This window comes from Larus michahellis, chromosome 5, assembly GCF_964199755.1.
Source record: "Larus michahellis chromosome 5, bLarMic1.1, whole genome shotgun sequence".
Classification (NCBI taxonomy): domain Eukaryota; kingdom Metazoa; phylum Chordata; class Aves; order Charadriiformes; family Laridae; genus Larus; species Larus michahellis.
Genome location: NC_133900.1, coordinates 3,371,710 through 3,387,545, shown reverse-complemented (window position 1 = coordinate 3,387,545; position 15,836 = coordinate 3,371,710).

The window sequence follows — 15,836 nt, the reverse complement described above, 5'->3', positions numbered from 1 at the left end:
TTTCACTGCAGCTCTGAAGAGAATGTTAGCAAAGAGGTAACCGGGACAGTGAAAACAGTACTCAAAGACAGGGAGAGCAAGCTCTATATTACTCTCTTGGCACTTTCAATGTGGGACATACAGCGAGATGTTCGCTGCTTTTGCGTTTGGCTATTGGGAGATTTACAGCACAAAGATATCTAGTTGATTTGAAGCAGTTCCGAGAAAGTCTAAGCTAATCCCCACTTTTCCCTCCTGGCATTTTCCATGTGGGAGATATAGCACGATGTATATTGGTTTTGAGGACAACTCAAGGGACAGTGTAGGGAGAAAAATTCCTGGCTCACTGAATGCCGTTCCTGGAGACCCTGCGATCAATGTGGGAGATATGTCAAGATGTGTGTTGGTTTTGAGGACGGCTCTCTGGAGAGTCTTAGCAAAGAGGTCACACGGAGAATCAGAGCAATTCTCAGAGACACTGAGAACAAGATCGACAATTCCCTCCTGGCACTTTCCCTGTAGGAGATACCGCAAGACGTTTCTGTATATTGGGCACAGCGCTCTGCAGGGTGTTAGCAGAGACTTTCCCGGGACAGTGAAACCCTATGTCAGAGACACTGAGAAGAAGCCCCAATGTTGCCTGCAGGCACTTTCAGTGTGGGTGCCTTCTCCACGTGGTTCCTGGTTTCACTGCAGCTCTGAAGAGAATGTTAGCAAAGAGGTAAGCGGGACAGTGAAAACAGTACTCAAAGACAGGGAGAGCAAGCTCTATATTACTCTCTTGGCACTTTCAATGTGGGACATACAGCGAGATGTTCGCTGCTTTTGCGTTTGGCTATTGGGAGATTTACAGCACAAAGATATCTAGTTGATTTGAAGCAGTTCCGAGAAAGTCTAAGCTAATCCCCACTTTTCCCTCCTGGCACTTTCCATGTGGGAGATATAGCACGATGTATATTGGTTTTGAGGACAACTCAAGGGACAGTGTAGGGAGAAAAGCTCCTGGCTCGCTGAACGCCGTTCCTGGAGACCCTGCGATCAATGTGGGAGATATGTCAAGATGTGTGTTGGTTTTGAGGACGGCTCTCTGGAGAGTCTTAGCAAAGAGGTCACACGGAGAATCAGAGCAATTCTCAGAGACACTGAGAACAAGATCGACAATTCCCTCCTGGCACTTTCCCTGTAGGAGATACCGCAAGACGTTTCTGTATATTGGGCACAGCGCTCTGCAGGCTGTTAGCAGAGACTTTCCCGGGACAGTGAAACCCTATGTCAGAGACACTGAGAAGAAGGCCCAATGTTGCCTGCAGGCACTTTCAGTGTGGGTGCCTTCTCCACGTGGTTCCTGGTTTCACTGCAGCTCTGAAGAGAATGTTAGCAAAGAGGTAACCGGGACAGTGAAAACAGTACTCAAAGACAGGGAGAGCAAGCTCTATATTACTCTCTTGGCACTTTCAATGTGGGACATACAGCGAGATGTTCGCTGCTTTTGCGTTTGGCTATTGGGAGATTTACAGCACAAAGATATCTAGTTGATTTGAAGCAGTTCCGAGAAAGTCTAAGCTAATCCCCACTTTTCCCTCCTGGCATTTTCCATGTGGGAGATATAGCACGATGTATATTGGTTTTGAGGACAACTCAAGGGACAGTGTAGGGAGAAAAGCTCCTGGCTCGCTGAATGCCGTTCCTGGAGACCCTGCGATCAATGTGGGAGATATGTCAAGATGTGTGTTGGTTTTGAGGACGGCTCTCTGGAGAGTCTTAGCAAAGAGGTCACACGGAGAATCAGAGCAATTCTCAGAGACACTGAGAACAAGATCGACAATTCCCTCTTGGCACTTTCCTTGTAGGAGATACCGCAAGACGTTTCTGTATGTTGGGCACAGCGCTCTGCAGGGTGTTAGCAGAGACTTTCCCGGGACAGTGAAACCCTATGTCAGAGACACTGAGAAGAAGCCCCAATGTTGCCTGCAGGCACTTTCAGTGTGGGTGCCTTCTCCACGTGGTTCCTGGTTTCACTGCAGCTCTGAAGAGAATGTTAGCAAAGAGGTAACCGGGACAGTGAAAACAGTACTCAAAGACAGGGAGAGCAAGCTCTATATTACTCTCTTGGCACTTTCAATGTGGGACATACAGCGAGATGTTCGCTGCTTTTGCGTTTGGCTATTGGGAGATTTACAGCACAAAGATATCTAGTTGATTTGAAGCAGTTCCGAGAAAGTCTAAGCTAATCCCCACTTTTCCCTCCTGGCATTTTCCATGTGGGAGATATAGCACGATGTATATTGGTTTTGAGGACAACTCAAGGGACAGTGTAGGGAGAAAAGCTCCTGGCTCGCTGAATGCCGTTCCTGGAGACCCTGCGATCAATGTGGGAGATATGTCAAGATGTGTGTTGGTTTTGAGGACGGCTCTCTGGAGAGTCTTAGCAAAGAAGTCACACGGAGAATCAGAGCAATTCTCAGAGACACTGAGAACAAGATCGACAATTCCCTCTTGGCACTTTCCTTGTAGGAGATACCGCAAGACGTTTCTGTATATTGGGCACAGCGCTCTGCAGGCTGTTAGCAGAGACTTTCCCGGGACAGTGAAACCCTATGTCAGAGACACTGAGAAGAAGGCCCAATGTTCCCTCCAGGCACTTTCAGTGTGGGTGCCTTCTCCACGTGGTTCCTGGTTTCACTGCAGCTCTGAAGAGAATGTTAGCAAAGAGGTAACCGGGACAGTGAAAACAGTACTCAAAGACAGGGAGAGCAAGCTCTATATTACTCTCTTGGCACTTTCAATGTGGGACATACAGCGAGATGTTTGCTGCTTTTGCGTTTGGCTATTGGGAGATTTACAGCACAAAGATATCTAGTTGATTAGAAGCAGTTCCGAGAAAGTCTAAACTAATCCCCACTTTTCCCTCCTGGCATTTTCCATGTGGGAGATATCGCACGATGTATATTGGTTTTGAGGACAACTCAAGGGACAGTGTAGGGAGAAAAGTTCCTGGCTCGCTGAATGCGGTTCCTGGAGACCCTGCGATCAATGTGGGAGATATGTCAAGATGTGTGTTGGTTTTGAGGACGGCTCTCTGGAGAGTCTTAGCAAAGAGGTCACACGGAGAATCAGAGCAATTCTCAGAGACACTGAGAACAAGATAGACAATTCCCTCCTGGCACTTTCCCTGTAGGAGATACCGCAAGACGTTTCTGTATATTGGGCACAGCGCTCTGCAGGGTGTTAGCAGAGACTTTCCCGGGACAGTGAAACCCTATGTCAGAGACACTGAGAAGAAGGCCCAATGTTGCCTGCAGGCACTTTCAGTGTGGGTGCCTTCTCCACGTGGTTCCTGGTTTCACTGCAGCTCTGAAGAGAATGTTAGCAAAGAGGTAACCGGGACAGTGAAAACAGTACTCAAAGACAGGGAGAGCAAGCTCTATATTACTCTCTTGGCACTTTCAATGTGGGACATACAGCGAGATGTTCGCTGCTTTTGCGTTTGGCTATTGGGAGATTTACAGCACAAAGATATCTAGTTGATTTGAAGCAGTTCCGAGAAAGTCTAAGCTAATCCCCACTTTTCCCTCCTGGCACTTTCCATGTGGGAGATATAGCACGATGTATATTGGTTTTGAGGACAACTCAATGGGCAGTGTATGGAGAAAAGCTCCTGGCTCACTGAACGCCGTTCCTGGAGACCCTGCGATCAATGTGGGAGATATGTCAAGATGTGTGTTGGTTTTGAGGACGGCTCTCTGGAGAGTCTTAGCAAAGAGGTCACACGGAGAATCAGAGCAATTCTCAGAGACACTGAGAACAAGATCGACAATTCCCTCCTGGCACTTTCCCTGTAGGAGATACCGCAAGACGTTTCTGTATATTGGGCACAGCGCTCTGCAGGGTGTTAGCAGAGACTTTCCCGGGACAGTGAAACCCTATGTCAGAGACACTGAGAAGAAGGCCCAATGTTGCCTGCAGGCACTTTCAGTGTGGGTGCCTTCTCCACGTGGTTCCTGGTTTCACTGCAGCTCTGAAGAGAATGTTAGCAAAGAGGTAACCGGGACAGTGAAAACAGTACTCAAAGACAGGGAGAGCAAGCTCTATATTACTATCTTGGCACTTTCAATGTGGGACATACAGCGAGATGTTTGCTGCTTTTGCGTTTGGCTATTGGGAGATTTACAGCACAAAGATATCTAGTTGATTAGAAGCAGTTCCGAGAAAGTCTAAGCATAATCCCCACTTTTCCCTCCTGGCATTTTCCATGTGGGAGATATCGCACGATGTATATTGGTTTTGAGGACAACTCAAGGGACAGTGTATGGAGAAAAGCTCCTGGCTCACTGAACGCCGTTCCTGGAGACCCTGCGATCAATGTGGGAGATATGTCAAGATGTGTGTTGGTTTTGAGGACGGCTCTCTGGAGAGTCTTAGCAAAGAGGTCACACGGAGAATCAGAGCAATTCTCAGAGACACTGAGAACAAGATCGACAATTCCCTCCTGGCACTTTCCCTGTAGGAGATACCGCAAGACGTTTCTGTATATTGGGCACAGCGCTCTGCAGGGTGTTAGCAGAGACTTTCCCGGGACAGTGAAACCCTATGTCAGAGACACTGAGAAGAAGCCCCAATGTTGCCTGCAGGCACTTTCAGTGTGGGTGCCTTCTCCACGTGGTTCCTGGTTTCACTGCAGCTCTGAAGAGAATGTTAGCAAAGAGGTAACCGGGACAGTGAAAACAGTACTCAAAGACAGGGAGAGCAAGCTCTATATTACTATCTTGGCACTTTCAATGTGGGACATACAGCGAGATGTTTGCTGCTTTTGCGTTTGGCTATTGGGAGATTTACAGCACAAAGATATCTAGTTGATTAGAAGCAGTTCCGAGAAAGTCTAAGCATAATCCCCACTTTTCCCTCCTGGCATTTTCCATGTGGGAGATATCGCACGATGTATATTGGTTTTGAGGACAACTCAAGGGACAGTGTAGGGAGAAAAGTTCCTGGCTCGCTGAATGCGGTTCCTGGAGACACTGCGATCAATGTGGGAGATATGTCAAGATGTGTGTTGGTTTTGAGGACGGCTCTCTGGAGAGTCTTAGCAAAGAGGTCACACGGAGAATCAGAGCAATTCTCAGAGACACTGAGAACAAGATCGACAATTCCCTCCTGGCACTTTCCCTGTAGGAGATACCGCAAGACGTTTCTGTATATTGGGCACAGCGCTCTGCAGGCTGTTAGCAGAGACTTTCCCGGGACAGTGAAACCCTATGTCAGAGACACTGAGAAGAAGGCCCAATGTTGCCTGCAGGCACTTTCAGTGTGGGTGCCTTCTCCACGTGGTTCCTGGTTTCACTGCAGCTCTGAAGAGAATGTTAGCAAAGAGGTAACCGGGACAGTGAAAACAGTACTCAAAGACAGGGAGAGCAAGCTCTATATTACTCTCTTGGCACTTTCAATGTGGGACATACAGCGAGATGTTCGCTGCTTTTGCGTTTGGCTATTGGGAGATTTACAGCACAAAGATATCTAGTTGATTTGAAGCAGTTCCGAGAAAGTCTAAGCATAATCCCCACTTTTCCCTCCTGGCATTTTCCATGTGGGAGATATAGCACGATGTATATTGGTTTTGAGGACAACTCAATGGGCAGTGCATGGAGAAAAGCTCCTGGCTCGCTGAACGCCGTTCCTGGAGACCCTGCGATCAATGTGGGAGATATGTCAAGATGTGTGTTGGTTTTGAGGACGGCTCTCTGGAGAGTCTTAGCAAAGAGGTCACATGGAGAATCAGAGCAATTCTCAGAGACACTGAGAACAAGGTCGACAATTCCCTCCTGGCACTTTCCCTGTAGGAGATACCGCAAGACGTTTCTGTATATTGGGCACAGCGCTCTGCAGGCTGTTAGCAGAGACTTTCCCGGGACAGTGAAACCCTATGTCAGAGACACTGAGAAGAAGGCCCAATGTTGCCTGCAGGCACTTTCAGTGTGGGTGCCTTCTCCACGTGGTTCCTGGTTTCACTGCAGCTCTGAAGAGAATGTTAGCAAAGAGGTAACCGGGACAGTGAAAACGGTACTCAAAGACAGGGAGAGCAAGCTCTATATTACTCTCTTGGCACTTTCAATGTGGGACATACAGCGAGATGTTTGCTGCTTTTGCATTTGGCTATTGGGAGATTTACAGCACAAAGATATCTAGTTGATTTGAAGCAGTTCCGAGAAAGTCTAAGCTAATCCCCACTTTTCCCTCCTGGCATTTTCCATGTGGGAGATATAGCACGATGTATATTGGTTTTGAGGACAACTCAAGGGACAGTGTAGGGAGAAAAGTTCCTGTCTCGCTGAATGCGGTTCCTGGAGACACTGCGATCAATGTGGGAGATATGTCAAGATGTGTGTTGGTTTTGAGGACGGCTCTCTGGAGAGTCTTAGCAAAGAGGTCACACGGAGAATCAGAGCAATTCTCAGAGACACTGAGAACAAGATCGACAATTCCCTCCTGGCACTTTCCCTGTAGGAGATACCGCAAGACGTTTCTGTATATTGGGCACAGCGCTCTGCAGGCTGTTAGCAGAGACTTTCCCGGGACAGTGAAACCCTATGTCAGAGACACTGAGAAGAAGCCCCAATGTTGCCTGCAGGCACTTTCAGTGTGGGTGCCTTCTCCACGTGGTTCCTGGTTTCACTGCAGCTCTGAAGAGAATGTTAGCAAAGAGGTAACCGGGACAGTGAAAACAGTACTCAAAGACAGGGAGAGCAAGCTCTATATTACTCTCTTGGCACTTTCAATGTGGGACATACAGCGAGATGTTCGCTGCTTTTGCGTTTGGCTATTGGGAGATTTACAGCACAAAGATATCTAGTTGATTTGAAGCAGTTCCGAGAAAGTCTAAGCTAATCCCCACTTTTCCCTCCTGGCATTTTCCATGTGGGAGATATAGCACGATGTATATTGGTTTTGAGGACAACTCAAGGGACAGTGTAGGGAGAAAAATTCCTGGCTCACTGAACGCCGTTCCTGGAGACCCTGCGATCAATGTGGGAGATATGTCAAGATGTGTGTTGGTTTTGAGGACGGCTCTCTGGAGAGTCTTAGCAAAGAGGTCACACGGAGAATCAGAGCAATTCTCAGAGACACTGAGAACAAGATCGACAATTCCCTCCTGGCACTTTCCCTGTAGGAGATACCGCAAGACGTTTCTGTATATTGGGCACAGCGCTCTGCAGGGTGTTAGCAGAGACTTTCCCGGGACAGTGAAACCCTATGTCAGAGACACTGAGAAGAAGCCCCAATGTTGCCTGCAGGCACTTTCAGTGTGGGTGCCTTCTCCACGTGGTTCCTGGTTTCACTGCAGCTCTGAAGAGAATGTTAGCAAAGAGGTAACCGGGACAGTGAAAACAGTACTCAAAGACAGGGAGAGCAAGCTCTATATTACTCTCTTGGCACTTTCAATGTGGGACATACAGCGAGATGTTCGCTGCTTTTGCGTTTGGCTATTGGGAGATTTACAGCACAAAGATATCTAGTTGATTTGAAGCAGTTCCGAGAAAGTCTAAGCTAATCCCCACTTTTCCCTCCTGGCACTTTCCATGTGGGAGATATAGCACGATGTATATTGGTTTTGAGGACAACTCAAGGGACAGTGTAGGGAGAAAAGTTCCTGGCTCGCTGAATGCGGTTCCTGGAGACACTGCGATCAATGTGGGAGATATGTCAAGATGTGTGTTGGTTTTGAGGACAGCTCTCTGGAGAGTCTTAGCAAAGAGGTCACACGGAGAATCAGAGCAATTCTCAGAGACACTGAGAACAAGATCGACAATTCCCTCCTGGCACTTTCCCTGTAGGAGATACCACAAGACGTTTCTGTATATTGGGCACAGCGCTCTGCAGGGTGTTAGCAGAGACTTTCCCGGGACAGTGAAACCCTATGTCAGAGACACTGAGAAGAAGGCCCAATGTTGCCTGCAGGCACTTTCAGTGTGGGTGCCTTCTCCACGTGGTTCCTGGTTTCACTGCAGCTCTGAAGAGAATGTTAGCAAAGAGGTAAGCGGGACAGTGAAAACAGTACTCAAAGACAGGGAGAGCAAGCTCTATATTACTCTCTTGGCACTTTCAATGTGGGACATACAGCGAGATGTTTGCTGCTTTTGCGTTTGGCTATTGGGAGATTTACAGCACAAAGATATCTAGTTGATTTGAAGCAGTTCCGAGAAAGTCTAAGCTAATCCCCACTTTTCCCTCCTGGCACTTTCCATGTGGGAGATATAGCACGATGTATATTGGTTTTGAGGACAACTCAAGGGACAGTGTAGGGAGAAAAGTTCCTGGCTCGCTGAATGCGGTTCCTGGAGACACTGCGATCAATGTGGGAGATATGTCAAGATGTGTGTTGGTTTTGAGGACGGCTCTCTGGAGAGTCTTAGCAAAGAGGTCACACGGAGAATCAGAGCAATTCTCAGAGACACTGAGAACAAGATCGACAATTCCCTCCTGGCACTTTCCTTGTAGGAGATACCGCAAGACGTTTCTGTATATTGGGCACAGCGCTCTGCAGGGTGTTAGCAGAGACTTTCCCGGGACAGTGAAACCCTATGTCAGAGACACTGAGAAGAAGGCCCAATGTTCCCTCCAGGCATTTTCAGTGTGGGTGCCTTCTCCACGTGGTTCCTGGTTTCACTGCAGCTCTGAAGAGAATGTTAGCAAAGAGGTAACCGGGACAGTGAAAACAGTACTCAAAGACAGGGAGAGCAAGCTCTATATTACTCTCTTGGCACTTTCAATGTGGGACATACAGCGAGATGTTTGCTGCTTTTGCGTTTGGCTATTGGGAGATTTACAGCACAAAGATATCTAGTTGATTTGAAGCAGTTCCGAGAAAGTCTAAGCTAATCCCCACTTTTCCCTCCTGGCACTTTCCATGTGGGAGATATAGCACGATGTATATTGGTTTTGAGGACAACTCAATGGGCAGTGTATGGAGAAAAGCTCCTGGCTCACTGAACGCCGTTCCTGGAGACCCTGCGATCAATGTGGGAGATATGTCAAGATGTGTGTTGGTTTTGAGGACGGCTCTCTGGAGAGTCTTAGCAAAGAGGTCACATGGAGAATCAGAGCAATTCTCAGAGACACTGAGAACAAGGTCGACAATTCCCTCCTGGCACTTTCCCTGTAGGAGATACCGCAAGACGTTTCTGTATATTGGGCACAGCGCTCTGCAGGCTGTTAGCAGAGACTTTCCCGGGACAGTGAAACCCTATGTCAGAGACACTGAGAAGAAGCCCCAATGTTGCCTGCAGGCACTTTCAGTGTGGGTGCCTTCTCCACGTGGTTCCTGGTTTCACTGCAGCTCTGAAGAGAATGTTAGCAAAGAGGTAACCGGGACAGTGAAAACAGTACTCAAAGACAGGGAGAGCAAGCTCTATATTACTCTCTTGGCACTTTCAATGTGGGACATACAGCGAGATGTTCGCTGCTTTTGCGTTTGGCTATTGGGAGATTTACAGCACAAAGATATCTAGTTGATTTGAAGCAGTTCCGAGAAAGTCTAAGCTAATCCCCACTTTTCCCTCCTGGCACTTTCCATGTGGGAGATATAGCACGATGTATATTGGTTTTGAGGACAACTCAAGGGACAGTGTAGGGAGAAAAGTTCCTGGCTCGCTGAATGCGGTTCCTGGAGACCCTGCGATCAATGTGGGAGATATGTCAAGATGTGTGTTGGTTTTGAGGACGGCTCTCTGGAGAGTCTTAGCAAAGAGGTCACACGGAGAATCAGAGCAATTCTCAGAGACACTGAGAACAAGATCGACAATTCCCTCTTGGCACTTTCCTTGTAGGAGATACCGCAAGACGTTTCTGTATATTGGGCACAGCGCTCTGCAGGGTGTTAGCAGAGACTTTCCCGGGACAGTGAAACCCTATGTCAGAGACACTGAGAAGAAGGCCCAATGTTCCCTCCAGGCATTTTCAGTGTGGGTGCCTTCTCCACGTGGTTCCTGGTTTCACTGCAGCTCTGAAGAGAATGTTAGCAAAGAGGTAACCGGGACAGTGAAAACAGTACTCAAAGACAGGGAGAGCAAGCTCTATATTACTCTCTTGGCACTTTCAATGTGGGACATACAGCGAGATGTTTGCTGCTTTTGCGTTTGGCTATTGGGAGATTTACAGCACAAAGATATCTAGTTGATTTGAAGCAGTTCCGAGAAAGTCTAAGCTAATCCCCACTTTTCCCTCCTGGCATTTTCCATGTGGGAGATATAGCACGATGTATATTGGTTTTGAGGACAACTCAAGGGACAGTGTAGGGAGAAAAGTTCCTGGCTCGCTGAATGCGGTTCCTGGAGACACTGCGATCAATGTGGGAGATATGTCAAGATGTGTGTTGGTTTTGAGGACGGCTCTGTGGAGAGTCTTAGCAAAGAGGTCACACGGAGAATCAGAGCAATTCTCAGAGACACTGAGAACAAGATCGACAATTCCCTCCTGGCACTTTCCCTGTAGGAGATACCGCAAGACGTTTCTGTATATTGGGCACAGCGCTCTGCAGGGTGTTAGCAGAGACTTTCCCGGGACAGTGAAACCCTATGTCAGAGACACTGAGAAGAAGGCCCAATGTTCCCTCCAGGCATTTTCAGTGTGGGTGCCTTCTCCACGTGGTTCCTGGTTTCACTGCAGCTCTGAAGAGAATGTTAGCAAAGAGGTAACCGGGACAGTGAAAACAGTACTCAAAGACAGGGAGAGCAAGCTCTATATTACTCTCTTGGCACTTTCAATGTGGGACATACAGCGAGATGTTTGCTGCTTTTGCGTTTGGCTATTGGGAGATTTACAGCACAAAGATATCTAGTTGATTAGAAGCAGTTCCGAGAAAGTCTAAACTAATCCCCACTTTTCCCTCCTGGCATTTTCCATGTGGGAGATATAGCACGATGTATATTGGTTTTGAGGACAACTCAAGGGACAGTGTAGGGAGAAAAATTCCTGGCTCACTGAATGCCGTTCCTGGAGACCCTGCGATCAATGTGGGAGATATGTCAAGATGTGTGTTGGTTTTGAGGACGGCTCTCTGGAGAGTCTTAGCAAAGAGGTCACACGGAGAATCAGAGCAATTCTCAGAGACACTGAGAACAAGATCGACAATTCCCTCCTGGCACTTTCCCTGTAGGAGATACCGCAAGACGTTTCTGTATATTGGGCACAGCGCTCTGCAGGGTGTTAGCAGAGACTTTCCCGGGACAGTGAAACCCTATGTCAGAGACACTGAGAAGAAGCCCCAATGTTGCCTGCAGGCACTTTCAGTGTGGGTGCCTTCTCCACGTGGTTCCTGGTTTCACTGCAGCTCTGAAGAGAATGTTAGCAAAGAGGTAACCGGGACAGTGAAAACGGTACTCAAAGACAGGGAGAGCAAGCTCTATATTACTCTCTTGGCACTTTCAATGTGGGACATACAGCGAGATGTTTGCTGCTTTTGCGTTTGGCTATTGGGAGATTTACAGCACAAAGATATCTAGTTGATTTGAAGCAGTTCCGAGAAAGTCTAAGCTAATCCCCACTTTTCCCTCCTGGCATTTTCCATGTGGGAGATATAGCACGATGTATATTGGTTTTGAGGACAACTCAAGGGACAGTGTAGGGAGAAAAGTTCCTGGCTCGCTGAATGCGGTTCCTGGAGACACTGCGATCAATGTGGGAGATATGTCAAGATGTGTGTTGGTTTTGAGGACGGCTCTCTGGAGAGTCTTAGCAAAGAGGTCACACGGAGAATCAGAGCAATTCTCAGAGACACTGAGAACAAGATCGACAATTCCCTCCTGGCACTTTCCCTGTAGGAGATACCGCAAGACGTTTCTGTATATTGGGCACAGCGCTCTGCAGGCTGTTAGCAGAGACTTTCCCGGGACAGTGAAACCCTATGTCAGAGACACTGAGAAGAAGGCCCAATGTTCCCTCCAGGCATTTTCAGTGTGGGTGCCTTCTCCACGTGGTTCCTGGTTTCACTGCAGCTCTGAAGAGAATGTTAGCAAAGAGGTAACCGGGACAGTGAAAACAGTACTCAAAGACAGGGAGAGCAAGCTCTATATTACTCTCTTGGCACTTTCAATGTGGGACATACAGCGAGATGTTTGCTGCTTTTGCGTTTGGCTATTGGGAGATTTACAGCACAAAGATATCTAGTTGATTAGAAGCAGTTCCGAGAAAGTCTAAACTAATCCCCACTTTTCCCTCCTGGCATTTTCCATGTGGGAGATATCGCACGATGTATATTGGTTTTGAGGACAACTCAAGGGACAGTGTAGGGAGAAAAGTTCCTGGCTCGCTGAATGCGGTTCCTGGAGACACTGCGATCAATGTGGGAGATATGTCAAGATGTGTGTTGGTTTTGGGGACGGCTCTGTGGAGAGTCTTAGCAAAGAGGTCACACGGAGAATCAGAGCAATTCTCAGAGACACTGAGAACAAGATCGACAATTCCCTCCTGGCACTTTCCCTGTAGGAGATACCGCAAGACGTTTCTGTATATTGGGCACAGCGCTCTGCAGGGTGTTAGCAGAGACTTTCCCGGGACAGTGAAACCCTATGTCAGAGACACTGAGAAGAAGCCCCAATGTTGCCTGCAGGCACTTTCAGTGTGGGTGCCTTCTCCACGTGGTTCCTGGTTTCACTGCAGCTCTGAAGAGAATGTTAGCAAAGAGGTAACCGGGACAGTGAAAACAGTACTCAAAGACAGGGAGAGCAAGCTCTATATTACTCTCTTGGCACTTTCAATGTGGGACATAGAGCGAGATGTTCGCTGCTTTTGCGTTTGGCTATTGGGAGATTTACAGCACAAAGATATCTAGTTGATTTGAAGCAGTTCCGAGAAAGTCTAAGCTAATCCCCACTTTTCCCTCCTGGCATTTTCCATGTGGGAGATATAGCACGATGTATATTGGTTTTGAGGACAACTCAAGGGACAGTGTAGGGAGAAAAATTCCTGGCTCACTGAATGCCGTTCCTGGAGACCCTGCGATCAATGTGGGAGATATGTCAAGATGTGTGTTGGTTTTGAGGACGGCTCTCTGGAGAGTCTTAGCAAAGAGGTCACACGGAGAATCAGAGCAATTCTCAGAGACACTGAGAACAAGATCGACAATTCCCTCCTGGCACTTTCCCTGTAGGAGATACCGCAAGACGTTTCTGTATATTGGGCACAGCGCTCTGCAGGGTGTTAGCAGAGACTTTCCCGGGACAGTGAAACCCTATGTCAGAGACACTGAGAAGAAGCCCCAATGTTGCCTGCAGGCACTTTCAGTGTGGGTGCCTTCTCCACGTGGTTCCTGGTTTCACTGCAGCTCTGAAGAGAATGTTAGCAAAGAGGTAACCGGGACAGTGAAAACGGTACTCAAAGACAGGGAGAGCAAGCTCTATATTACTCTCTTGGCACTTTCAATGTGGGACATACAGCGAGATGTTTGCTGCTTTTGCGTTTGGCTATTGGGAGATTTACAGCACAAAGATATCTAGTTGATTTGAAGCAGTTCCGAGAAAGTCTAAGCTAATCCCCACTTTTCCCTCATGGCATTTTCCATGTGGGAGATATAGCACGATGTATATTGGTTTTGAGGACAACTCAAGGGACAGTGTAGGGAGAAAAGTTCCTGGCTCGCTGAATGCGGTTCCTGGAGACACTGCGATCAATGTGGGAGATATGTCAAGATGTGTGTTGGTTTTGATGACGGCTCTCTGGAGAGTCTTAGCAAAGAGGTCACACGGAGAATCAGAGCAATTCTCAGAGACACTGAGAACAAGATCGACAATTCCCTCCTGGCACTTTCCCTGTAGGAGATACCGCAAGACGTTTCTGTATATTGGGCACAGCGCTCTGCAGGGTGTTAGCAGAGACTTTCCCGGGACAGTGAAACCCTATGTCAGAGACACTGAGAAGAAGGCCCAATATTCCCTCCAGGCATTTTCAGTGTGGGTGCCTTCTCCACGTGGTTCCTGGTTTCACTGCAGCTCTGAAGAGAATGTTAGCAAAGAGGTAAGCGGGACAGTGAAAACAGTACTCAAAGACAGGGAGAGCAAGCTCTATATTACTCTCTTGGCACTTTCAATGTGGGACATACAGCGAGATGTTTGCTGCTTTTGCGTTTGGCTATTGGGAGATTTACAGCACAAAGATATCTAGTTGATTTGAAGCAGTTCCGAGAAAGTCTAAGCTAATCCCCACTTTTCCCTCCTGGCATTTTCCATGTGGGAGATATAGCACGATGTATATTGGTTTTGAGGACAACTCTATGGACAGTGTAGGGAGAAAAGTTCCTGGCTCGCTGAATGCCGTTCCTGGAGACACTGCGATCAATGTGGGAGATATGTCAAGATGTGTGTTGGTTTTGAGGACGGCTCTCTGGAGAGTCTTAGCAAAGAGGTCACACGGAGAATCAGAGCAATTCTCAGAGACACTGAGAACAAGATCGACAATTCCCTCCTGGCACTTTCCCTGTAGGAGATACCGCAAGACGTTTCTGTATATTGGGCACAGCGCTCTGCAGGGTGTTAGCAGAGACTTTCCCGGGACAGTGAAACCCTATGTCAGAGACACTGAGAAGAAGCCCCAATGTTGCCTGCAGGCACTTTCAGTGTGGGTGCCTTCTCCACGTGGTTCCTGGTTTCACTGCAGCTCTGAAGAGAATGTTAGCAAAGAGGTAACCGGGACAGTGAAAACGGTACTCAAAGACAGGGAGAGCAAGCTCTATATTACTCTCTTGGCACTTTCAATGTGGGACATACAGCGAGATGTTTGCTGCTTTTGCGTTTGGCTATTGGGAGATTTACAGCACAAAGATATCTAGTTGATTTGAAGCAGTTCCGAGAAAGTCTAAGCTAATCCCCACTTTTCCCTCCTGGCATTTTCCATGTGGGAGATATAGCACGATGTATATTGGTTTTGAGGACAACTCTATGGACAGTGTAGGGAGAAAAGTTCCTGGCTCGCTGAATGCGGTTCCTGGAGACACTGCGATCAATGTGGGAGATATGTCAAGATGTGTGTTGGTTTTGAGGACGGCTCTCTGGAGAGTCTTAGCAAAGAGGTCACACGGAGAATCAGAGCAATTCTCAGAGACACTGAGAACAAGATCGACAATTCCCTCCTGGCACTTTCCCTGTAGGAGATACCGCAAGACGTTTCTGTATATTGGGCACAGCGCTCTGCAGGGTGTTAGCAGAGACTTTCCCGGGACAGTGAAACCCTATGTCAGAGACACTGAGAAGAAGGCCCAATGTTCCCTCCAGGCATTTTCAGTGTGGGTGCCTTCTCCACGTGGTTCCTGGTTTCACTGCAGCTCTGAAGAGAATGTTAGCAAAGAGGTAAGCAGGACAGTGAAAACAGTACTCAAAGACAGGGAGAGCAAGCTCTATATTACTCTCTTGGCACTTTCAATGTGGGACATACAGCGAGATGTTTGCTGCTTTTGCGTTTGGCTATTGGGAGATTTACAGCACAAAGATATCTAGTTGATTTGAAGCAGTTCCGAGAAAGTCTAAGCTAATCCCCACTTTTCCCTCCTGGCATTTTCCATGTGGGAGATATAGCACGATGTATATTGGTTTTGAGGACAACTCAAGGGACAGTGTAGGGAGAAAAGTTCCTGGCTCGCTGAATGCCGTTCCTGGAGACACTGCGATCAATGTGGGAGATATGTCAAGATGTGTGTTGGTTTTGAGGACGGCTCTCTGGAGAGTCTTAGCAAAGAGGTCACACGGAGAATCAGAGCAATTCTCAGAGACACTGAGAACAAGATCGACAATTCCCTCCTGGCACTTTCCCTGTAGGAGATACCGCAAGACGTTTCTGTATATTGGGCACAGCGCTCTGCAGGGTGTTAGCAGAGA